Source organism: Leucopleurus acutus (assembly GCF_964270905.1).
Source record: "Leucopleurus acutus genome assembly, chromosome: 2".
Taxonomy (NCBI): domain Eukaryota; kingdom Metazoa; phylum Chordata; class Mammalia; order Artiodactyla; family Delphinidae; genus Leucopleurus; species Leucopleurus acutus.
In genome coordinates this window covers 145652218-145661851 of record NC_139143.1, presented here as the reverse complement: position 1 = coordinate 145661851, position 9634 = coordinate 145652218, and positions in this window count along the sequence as shown.

Genomic DNA, 9634 nt, shown 5'->3' with positions numbered 1-9634 from the left:
ATGAAGTCATTTACCTAATATGGCCTCATTATATCCTGATAATAACTCTATGAGATTGATGGTTTTGTCCTTATTTTATGGATGAGGAAACTGAGGCTCAGAGAAGTTAAGAGAGAAAGTTGCTCAACTGACTGCCAACACCAAGGGGTGCTCCCTGGAGGTGTGTCTGGAATTTGATCCCAAATAAGCATCATGCAATCTAAAAACAGTTGTCTGATAGACTGGGAGTTTGGAACTGACATGTACACATTGCTCTATTTAAAATAAAATGCCTTTCCATGAAAAACAAAAATAAAAACAGTTGTCCGGTTCATTTGTTTTGCATTTACAACCCATGCAGGATCTTGCTAGAAAAAGGTAACGGGTGGTCACAGAGCTGGAGAGTGGTTGTCTCTGCTTCACTTCTCTGTGGTTTCATGGATTGGAGGGGATTGGAGACCTTACCAAGACTGAATCCAAATCCATGGTGATCCACTTACTAGGTCTGGGATCTCAAGCAGGTCATCTATCCTTACTGAGCCTCAGTTTCTTCATCTGTTTCACTGGGTTTCTCTAACAATTCAAAGTGATCATCGCTGTAATGACTCCACAGACATCAGGTTCACCTCTCTTCCAATTACCACTTGCTTTGTACTAACCACCCCCAAACATCATGGCATAAAACCACAATAATCCTCTATTTTGCTCATGAATCTACAGTGTGGTCAGGGCTCTGCAGAGACGGCTCATCCCTGCTCCATACAGCACTGACTCTCCATACATACAGCACTGACTGCTGCAGACATACAGCACTGACTACTCCATACATACAGCACTGACTGCTGCAAACATACAGCACTGACTCTCCATACATACAGCACTGACTGCTGCAAACATACAGCACTGACTGCTCCATACATACAGCACTGACTCTCCATACATACAGCACTGACTGCTCTATACATACAGCACTGACTGCTCTATACAGCACTGACTGCTCCATACATACAGCACTGACTGCTCCATACATACAGCATTGACGACTGAGGGCCTCAGTTGGGGACCCTCTTCCGGGACAGCTCACCCATGTGGCCGGTAAAGCTGCTTGTCGGTGCCTCCCATGTGGGTCTTTCTGCAGCATGGCTTGGGTCTCCTCACAGTGTGATGGCTAGGTGTGAAGAGTAAGTGTCCCAAGACCCAGGAAGCGAAAGCGCTCAATTTATTAAGTCCTAAACCTGGAACTGGCACGATGCCACTTCTGTCATATTCTGCTGGCCAAGCCATTCCAGAGTCCAGATGCAAGGGGAAGGGACATAGGATCCCCTCTTAGTGGGAAGAGCATCAGTGGGTTTGGGGATGTTTTAAAACAGCCCCCCGCTCACCCCCAATCTGTCCTCTGGCCACAAATTATTTATATTATTCCACAGACTAATTATACCCAGCACCTCCCAATATCCCCAGAAAGTCTCCTCTGGATAGGGTGCTGGGTTCAGGCTTTTGTCGTCTAATCAGGTCGAGGTGTCAGTGAGGCTCCTTGGATACGGGACCTGAGATACAGCTCCTTCTTGATCAGACGTCCTGGCAGCTAAAGAAGACTGGACGCCTGCCTCCTCATACAATGTTGACACAGACCATGGCCAACCATCAGAGCATCACCGCTCAGCAGAGGCGGGGCTGCTGTGTCAGAGCCTAGCGGGGAGGTTTCCTGCAGCAGCCTAGTGCCGTGGACCGAGCACAGGGGTGATCACCGGGGACCAGGGTTCCAATCCAGACTCTAGCGTTGATCTGATGGGTGGTATTGAATATGTCACTCCATTGCTCAGAACCTTCATTCCCTTTTCTTCAAAATGGGGCTAATAATCTCTACTTCATAGAGACTTTGCAAGATTTAAATGAGGTGTTGTCCTGGAAACAGCCCAGAAATCTTCCTGACATATACTAGGTCTTCGATAAAGGAGAGTTGAATTTGGAATCTGAGACATGCAAATAAATTGGGCATAAAGATATTTATTTCACAGAGTGAGTGCATAGCTCAAAATATACAAAAGGGATTTGTGAGCTGTAACACCTTGCAAAAGAAAAACGTGTGTGTTTGTTTCTTTTGTTAACGTCCATTGGCCGCTCCCCAGTCAACGTCCCAGCATCAGCAGGGTGGGGTCCCCTTCGCCCTGGGGCTGGTGACAGTTTCATCTCTGAGGCAGAAGCTACAAAATGGAGCTGCTGGTTGGGCCTTAGCTTTTCCTTTCCTTCTGTGCTTGCCTTGTACCCTGAAGTCAGTGGATTTCATCTACATGGGATTACACTCGAATCCTGTAATCCAGTTTTTTTGGTGCTAGGGGAGATCTCTGGAGCCAATGAGCAGACCAATCTAGATTGGAGCGAAAAGGTCAGAGTCGCAGGATGGGTAACGTGGTCTGTTTCTGAGAGATAATCATGAAGCCGACTGAATATGGATTTAGAAGCAGGGAGACCAGGGTTCGAAGCCTGGCACTGCCTCTTCTTGCCTGTGTGCTGTGGGCAAGTCCCTCTACTGTCAGGACTTCTAGCTTTCTCATCTGACAAACGGGGAAATAATCACTCCAGCTGACAGGGCTGTGTGAGAAGGTGGTGAGGCAAGGCATGTAAAAGGCTCACTTCAATACCTGGTGCCAAACAGATGTTGTTTTATTATTATTAGAAGAACATGGAATAATAATAACCACCTAATCAACTGGTAGGAGAATGGAATAAATTGCATGCAAAACACCTCCACGGAGCTAAGCACGTAGAAAGTGCCCTGGAAATTGTAGTCACTGCTGCTGCTGCCATTAATGATTTTAATTTTAGCAATAACAGTGCTGATCACACTTGACTAAATTCCTAATATTCCTTGAAAGTTTCTGTAAGCTCGGAGACAAGGTTTAAATTCTGTATACATTCGAATACCATTTGAAAGATTTCTCCTGCAAAAGCCTGGTATATAAGTCATGTATTGGCACAAAGTGAGAAAATAAAACATAAACAGAAAGGAAGCCATATTGAGAGCAGCGCCCGCAATCTCACCGAGAGCTCGGGTGAAAGAGGGCACCGTGAAATTTCCATGTTGAAGGTGACACTGCATTTTTGAGGCAGAGAGAAGTACCAAGTGGAGCAGATCTATTGAATAATTACACGGAGGGGTATAAACCAGATATAGTTTCGCTTCTTTTCCAGTCATGGACTTCAGCTAAGCTCTGTTTAAATCTGCTTCCTCATATTTTGTTTGTAAATCCAGAGCATTTTGGTTGCTCTCTGCTATTAGGATAGACTCAGTCCAGTATTTTAACGTCCTTGTCCCAACCATTCTACGCCTTGGTCCCTACTCAACCTTGCTTATGTGGGCTGTGTCAGCAAGTCTCCGGTCTTCAGAAACCTGGAGAGAAGCAGACACAAGTCCCTATGTTTTCCTAAATTCCTAAACTCCAAGGGCACCTCTCTCAAGAACTTTCTTACTGTATTCTCCTCCATTTCAGGATGGTGCTGGGCTGAGACCTCAGGTTCTACAGCTCAGCAGACAGCAGACTCTAGGGAATAAGATACTATATGGGTTAGCTATTGTCACTTAATGCCACGTAACAACTATCCCCAAACTCAGTGGCCTAAATCACATTTTTTTCTCACCACAGATCTAGCTATGGCCAGCTAAGCAGCTCTGCTTTAGGGTGTGGCAGCTAGATTGAGTCTGGATCTGACTGAGCAAATCTACTTCAAGCTGAAATTCTGCAGGCTTGCTGAGTTGTTCTGTTTCATGTCTTTTTCCTCTGGGACTAGAGGGCTACCCAGAGCATATTCTTCTCACGGTGATAACAGAGGCATAAAGGGCATCTCTAGTTATCATGCCCTCATATGGCTATGTCCAAAAGCAGGAAAGGAACTAAGGATTCCCCTTGCATACCTTTTTCTTTTCATCAGCATGGACAGTCTTCCTCAGAAGTTCTCAACAAATTTTTCTGTCATCTCATCTGCTGGAACTGGGTACCCTGTCCAACTCCAAAAGAGTCTCTGGAAAAGGGAAAGAGATACCACAATGGCCTTAGACAAATGCTTGTTGAGTGAATGGATTCTTACAGAAATGAGTAATCCTCCTGTAGGTTCCAACATCACTTTTAGGAATAAGCAAAAAGCATACCCACGTTTAGGGAAACCATGTAAAAAGAAATGAGTAGAGAAAGAGGTGAAAGAAGGATTCAACTTCATATTTTGTTGCTCATGCAGCTCCTCAAACACAGTTTCAGTGGGTTACTATGCTCAGACTTCGAGGGATACAGCAGAGTGTCCCTAGTGGGGGTTCTTATTTCATAGTCCATAAAATAAAGGCAATTGCAGTGACTAACTTAGTTACAGTAATTATCTATTAATAATCATTAGCTATTACTAATACTGAAGTAGTAGAAACTAAGTGCCAGGCGCATTTCTAACTGCTTTACACACATACATTCATTATTATGTGCTGCTCATGAAGACTGATGGGACCAACGGGCCTCCATGAACGTCCTGAGATTCACACCCTTGTGCGGTCTCCTCCCACAGTGATCCTGGGTTTAGTCATGTGACTTGCTTTGCCAATGGGACATTAGCGAGCATGATATAAGCAGAGCATTCTCTCTTGGAAGTCAGCTGCTTTGCTGGAAAGACGCCTAGGCTAGACTACTGCGTGATGAGAGGACTTGTAGAGAAAAATCCGGAAGGCAGAGAGGCCATTATGGGCGTTCCAGCTCTCAGCTGAATGCGGCCCCATGAGTGACCCTCCCCAGAATCCTAAGAAATAATAAATCAACGTTGTTTCCAGCCGCTGAATTTTGGGGGGGTTTGTTACACAGCTGTAGACACAGAAACAATTGGAACAACAAAGGTGTGTATTCCTTGGACAATTTCTGTGAAGGACTTTTTTTCCTTTCTATTTGTGATCAGCCAGAAAAGCTAAGGGGATGACTGTGAGCCTCATGGGATTCATTCATTCATTCGACAAATATTTACTGAGCGCCTGCTCTGTCCCAGGCAGCGTTCTGTGTGCTGGGGACATCGTGATGAATACAGCCCCTGCCCTCATGACACTTACAGTTTATGACATGGCTTCATCCTCCTAGATGCCCTGGGAAAAGATTAGTGGTTCTCCACCCAATACATCCCTTGTTTTTTCATAACGTGCTATGTATCTGTCCCCTATCTAAATCTGACCTTCATCTGCTTGTAATTCCAAAGACAGGGAGTAGAGACAGACTTTAAAGTCAGACTAACCTGGCCTCAAATCCTCTCTCCCTCCCATCTCTTTCTTCTGGTCTCAGTTTCCCCATCTTTGGACTGGGTATAAGAATCCTCACCTAAAGCTACCATAAAGATCACAGGAAGAACACAAGTATTCAGCAAATGTTAATACTCTTCTTGTAGATTGAACACTTACATGCGATTTCAGGGCAATTTCAATCGGTGGGCAGTTCATGGCGCATCCAATCTGCACACCCCCTTCTGTTTTCTAGGACTCTGGTGCCAAAGGGAATTTGGAAGCTAGCTCTCCTGCGTGCTCTATGCCTGCCCTGACTCCCCTATCCTTTGACAGGAAAGCTGAGCCTGTGATCCTTGACACTGGCCCCTCGGCCACAAAGCTTTACCAAAGGCTCTCACGTCCATTACCTCAATTACCCTTTGCAGCAGGTCTGCGAGGCAGGTGTTCTCGGCCTCATTTTACGGTTGACATACCTGAGGCCCAGGGAACTGAAGTAGCTTTTGCAAGGTTACAAAGAAAATTAGTGGCTGAGCTTGCCTTGAAACCCAGGTCCCCCATGTCCTGCCTGAAGGCTCTTTCGAGTTTCTTTGCACTGTCTCCCTGCCCCCTCACAATCCTCTCACCTCCCACCCCTACCTCCACCCCACTGTGTCACCTGGACACCTGAGAAGCAAAAGCGACAGCATCTCAACAAAGGGAGGCACACGTGATTATTTTCTTGCAACCATGTACATAGGAGGCATTAACATTCACCCAGGAGCTGCTGAAATCCGCTCAACTGGAATGGAGGCCGGCGAGAAGGGGACTGACCAAATTTGTTTACAGTGGGCTAATCCAGCTTCGGCTGCCGTGCCGCACAGCCTGGCTGTATGAGCAGCGAGAAAGTCTAATTACAGGCTGACAGCCCTGAGTGTCTCCTGGGAAGACAGGTCCTGAATAAAAGTATTAAGAGAAGCTTGAAGCGTTTGGAAATAGATAGAGATTTGTTTCCTAGCCCTGTAGTTCTAAGGGGAAGGTTTCAGATCAGGATCACAGAAGCCTAAGATTTCAGACCCAAAGGAGGCTGTAGAGAGGAGTCAGCCCTCAGGTGCGGACACGGAGGTGACTGTCCCAAGGTCATGCAATGCCACCCTGCAGAGGTCGGCACATGCATCCTGAGGCCTGACTCCCGAGCTTCTGAGTTCCCACCGACCCCCCTCACCCCCAAGCATTTCCCCTTCCGTGTCAGCTGCCGGGGGTCAGTCTCTAAGCTGGTTTCTCTGCCTCGGGCTCAGCCCTCTCCAGTCCATCCTCCAGGTATTCCCAGAGCCTGATCGCTCTGCTGCCTCAATTTATTCAGTAGCCCCTCCAGGTGCTTAGGGGTGAAATCTACATCTTAGTCTTGGCCAAAAAAAAAAAAAAAAAAAAGCCCTTTGATGTGGCCTTTACCTGTGCTTCTGCCTACCAGGTAGCTGTTGATCCCCAAACTGGTCATGTCCCTTTGCATCTTCATGGTTTTGCTCATGCTGTTTCCTCCATCTGAAATGCCCTTTCTTCGCCTCTCTGCCTAAGGAAACTTCTACCCTTGCGCACCCACCGCCTTCTTCAAAGCTCAAATCACAGATAAGCAACCGTTTGGGATGCTCTCAGCTTGGTCCCCCTGCAAGTCCCCATGGCACACTCAATCTGGGGCAGGGCCCTGTGATGGCAGGGGCTGTATTCTCTCCACCCACCCCTAAGTACTTAGTGCCCCCCACAGTGCCGAGCCCCAATCCTTGATACAATGAAGGTAATAAACTGATTGGTTACAACATGCAGCTACTTTGTGGCACAATGCGGAACAAAACACGCTTGGGGGGCTTCCTTGGTGGCGCAGTGGTTGAGAGTCCCCCTGCCGATGCAGGGGACACGGGTTCGTGCCCCGGTCTGGGAAGATCCCACGTGCCGCGGAGCGGCTGGGCCCGTGAGCCACGGCCGCTGAGCCTGCGCGTCTGGAGCCTGTGCTCTGCAACGGGAGAGGCCACGACAGTGAGAGGCCTGTGTACCGCAAAAAAAACAAAACAAAACAAAACAAAAAACCCACCATGCTTGGGTAGCCCTCCCAGAGCTTATGGTCTGACTGATCAATCCACTGGGTCACTGTTGGTTTGAGGCTTAAAGGCGCCGCTATCCTTAAGAAGCCTCATTTAAGCGGTATATACCTATGGCCTGATAACATAGGGATGCCTAACGTACAGAAAAATGACACATGCATAGGGCTACTGTATCAGTTTCTCAGTGACCCTCACTGCATCACTGACTCCTCAGATGTCATGGGACTGAGAGCAAGCCCCCACCTGAGTGTCACAGGAGCGTGTTTCTGGAGCAGAGGGTCATGACAGGGCAAGAAGTGAGAGGATTACAAAGAAAGACAGGATCCATCATGATTTTGCCTGGAAATACCTGTTAATTTAGGTCAATTCAACAAATATTTATGAGGTACTATGTGTGTATATGTGTGCTATATATATATATATATATATGTATATATATCATCAAACCCATTATACAGGAGGGGCAGTTAAGGCATGGTGGTGAAATAGCTTGTCCAAAGTCGCCACAGTTGGTTCATGATAGTGCTGGGATTTCAATCCAGGTATGTTGGACTTGAAAACTGTCATCTTCCTACTGTGCTGCATAAAACACAGTATGGAGCACCTCCTATGTGCCAGCACTGGGGATACAAAGGTGACTGAAACATGGCCCCTGCCCTCAAGAAGCTCCCGGTGTCCTGGGGGATGGAAAGGAACCAGCTCTCCCAGTGTGGTGCTGGCAGGGAAACGGAGCATGCAAGGCTGTGGGGAAGGAGATTTCACCACAGACATGGTTTAGAATTGCCTGCACACGGTGATCGAACGAAAGCTGACTGACTTCTAGTGGGCTTCAGTGTTGTTTTTAATATCTGTGCACACACCGTGGTCCCTTATTGCCTGCTTGTGGGGCACAGTAAGTCAGTCTGGCTGTGGAAGGCTAGTTCCATTCCCAGACTCTCACACATCTGGTGCACGGAGACTCTGGGCCAGCACCGCCCTGTCTTCCAAGAGTCGCAGAATCACAAGTTGGCGGTCTTCCGGAGAGAGGGGGATGTGGCCAGGGCGCAGCGGGAGCAGAGGAGAGTGGTTTCGTGCATCATGCTGTGAGTGAAGGCTTCACAAAGGAGACGATCGATCAATTGATGACGCCTGGAGAACTTGCTCAGGTGTAAAATGGACTCTGGTTTTTATTGCAGCCAAAGTCCAAGAGGACTTTCCCAAAGGACCACCTCGATTTGGCCAGAGGTGCTGACGACGCTCCATGCCTTCTTTGAGGAAAGGTCTTTAATTTCTATGCCAATGAGCCAGACACTGGCTCCCTCCCATCCTACGCCCTTAAATACAAGGGCAGAGCTTCGCCAGGAAGTGGGAGCAGTAGGCGCGCATTAGCCCACCCATTGTAAAGCCTCTGACGGAGACCAATTACTCAAACCAGCTCCACTTCATTTCCAGCTGAAAACCCACCACTGATATCTGCTGGCCACAGCCCCGGGATGATGAAGCAATCAGGAGGAAAAGCAGATGTCAGAGACACGCAGTCTTACAAAAGGTTTCGAAAGGAGGGTAGGGAAGGCAAGGCAGTGGACATGACGGGAGCTGCTCACTTACTGCCTGCAGACTTTGTGCCAGGTCTTGTGTTGAATATTTTGCAGGTTTCTGCAGGGAGAAGAAAGTCAAACCCAACCCCCAACCCTAACACACACACACACACACACACACACACACACACACGCATGCACACACACACACCCTGGAGAGATACAAACAAACTAAAAAAACTGCTCCGGCGTCTGTGTGGCCTGCAAACCAGTAAGCTTCTTGGAGAGGCTCTGTTAGCTTCTGGCCATCGTGGGATTGGCCATATCCCACCTGGAGTTGCTACTTTGAATTTCGTCCCAAGTTTTCAACCCTTGAGGTGCTGGAATGGTCCTGGAACCCGGGCAGGGATGGGTAAGCAGGTCTTCTGCCGCTTTGTCACCTGGGCCCCACAGCAGCAATCATTCTGTCAGCTTCTGCTGGTAGCAGCCTCCCTCTAGAAGGCCTCAGAATCAGCCTCAGACAGGAGGGAAGGGCACAACCCTTAAAGAATGACACAGCCAGTTGACAAAAACTGATTAGAACCAACTAGGCCCAAGGTGGCGGAAGATTCGACTTCCAGCGGACCTTGAGCCTCATTATGCGCTCATTGTAATACATTAGCATATGCTAAATGACACACCCACAGGTGCCATGACAGTTCAGAGGAGGCTGACTGTAAAAGGTCAAAAAGTGAGTGGTGACCCAGTTCCTGGAAGTCCCTGCTCCTTCCCCAAAATAGTTTAAGTAATCATCCCACTCATTAGCGTATCAATTACCCAGCCCA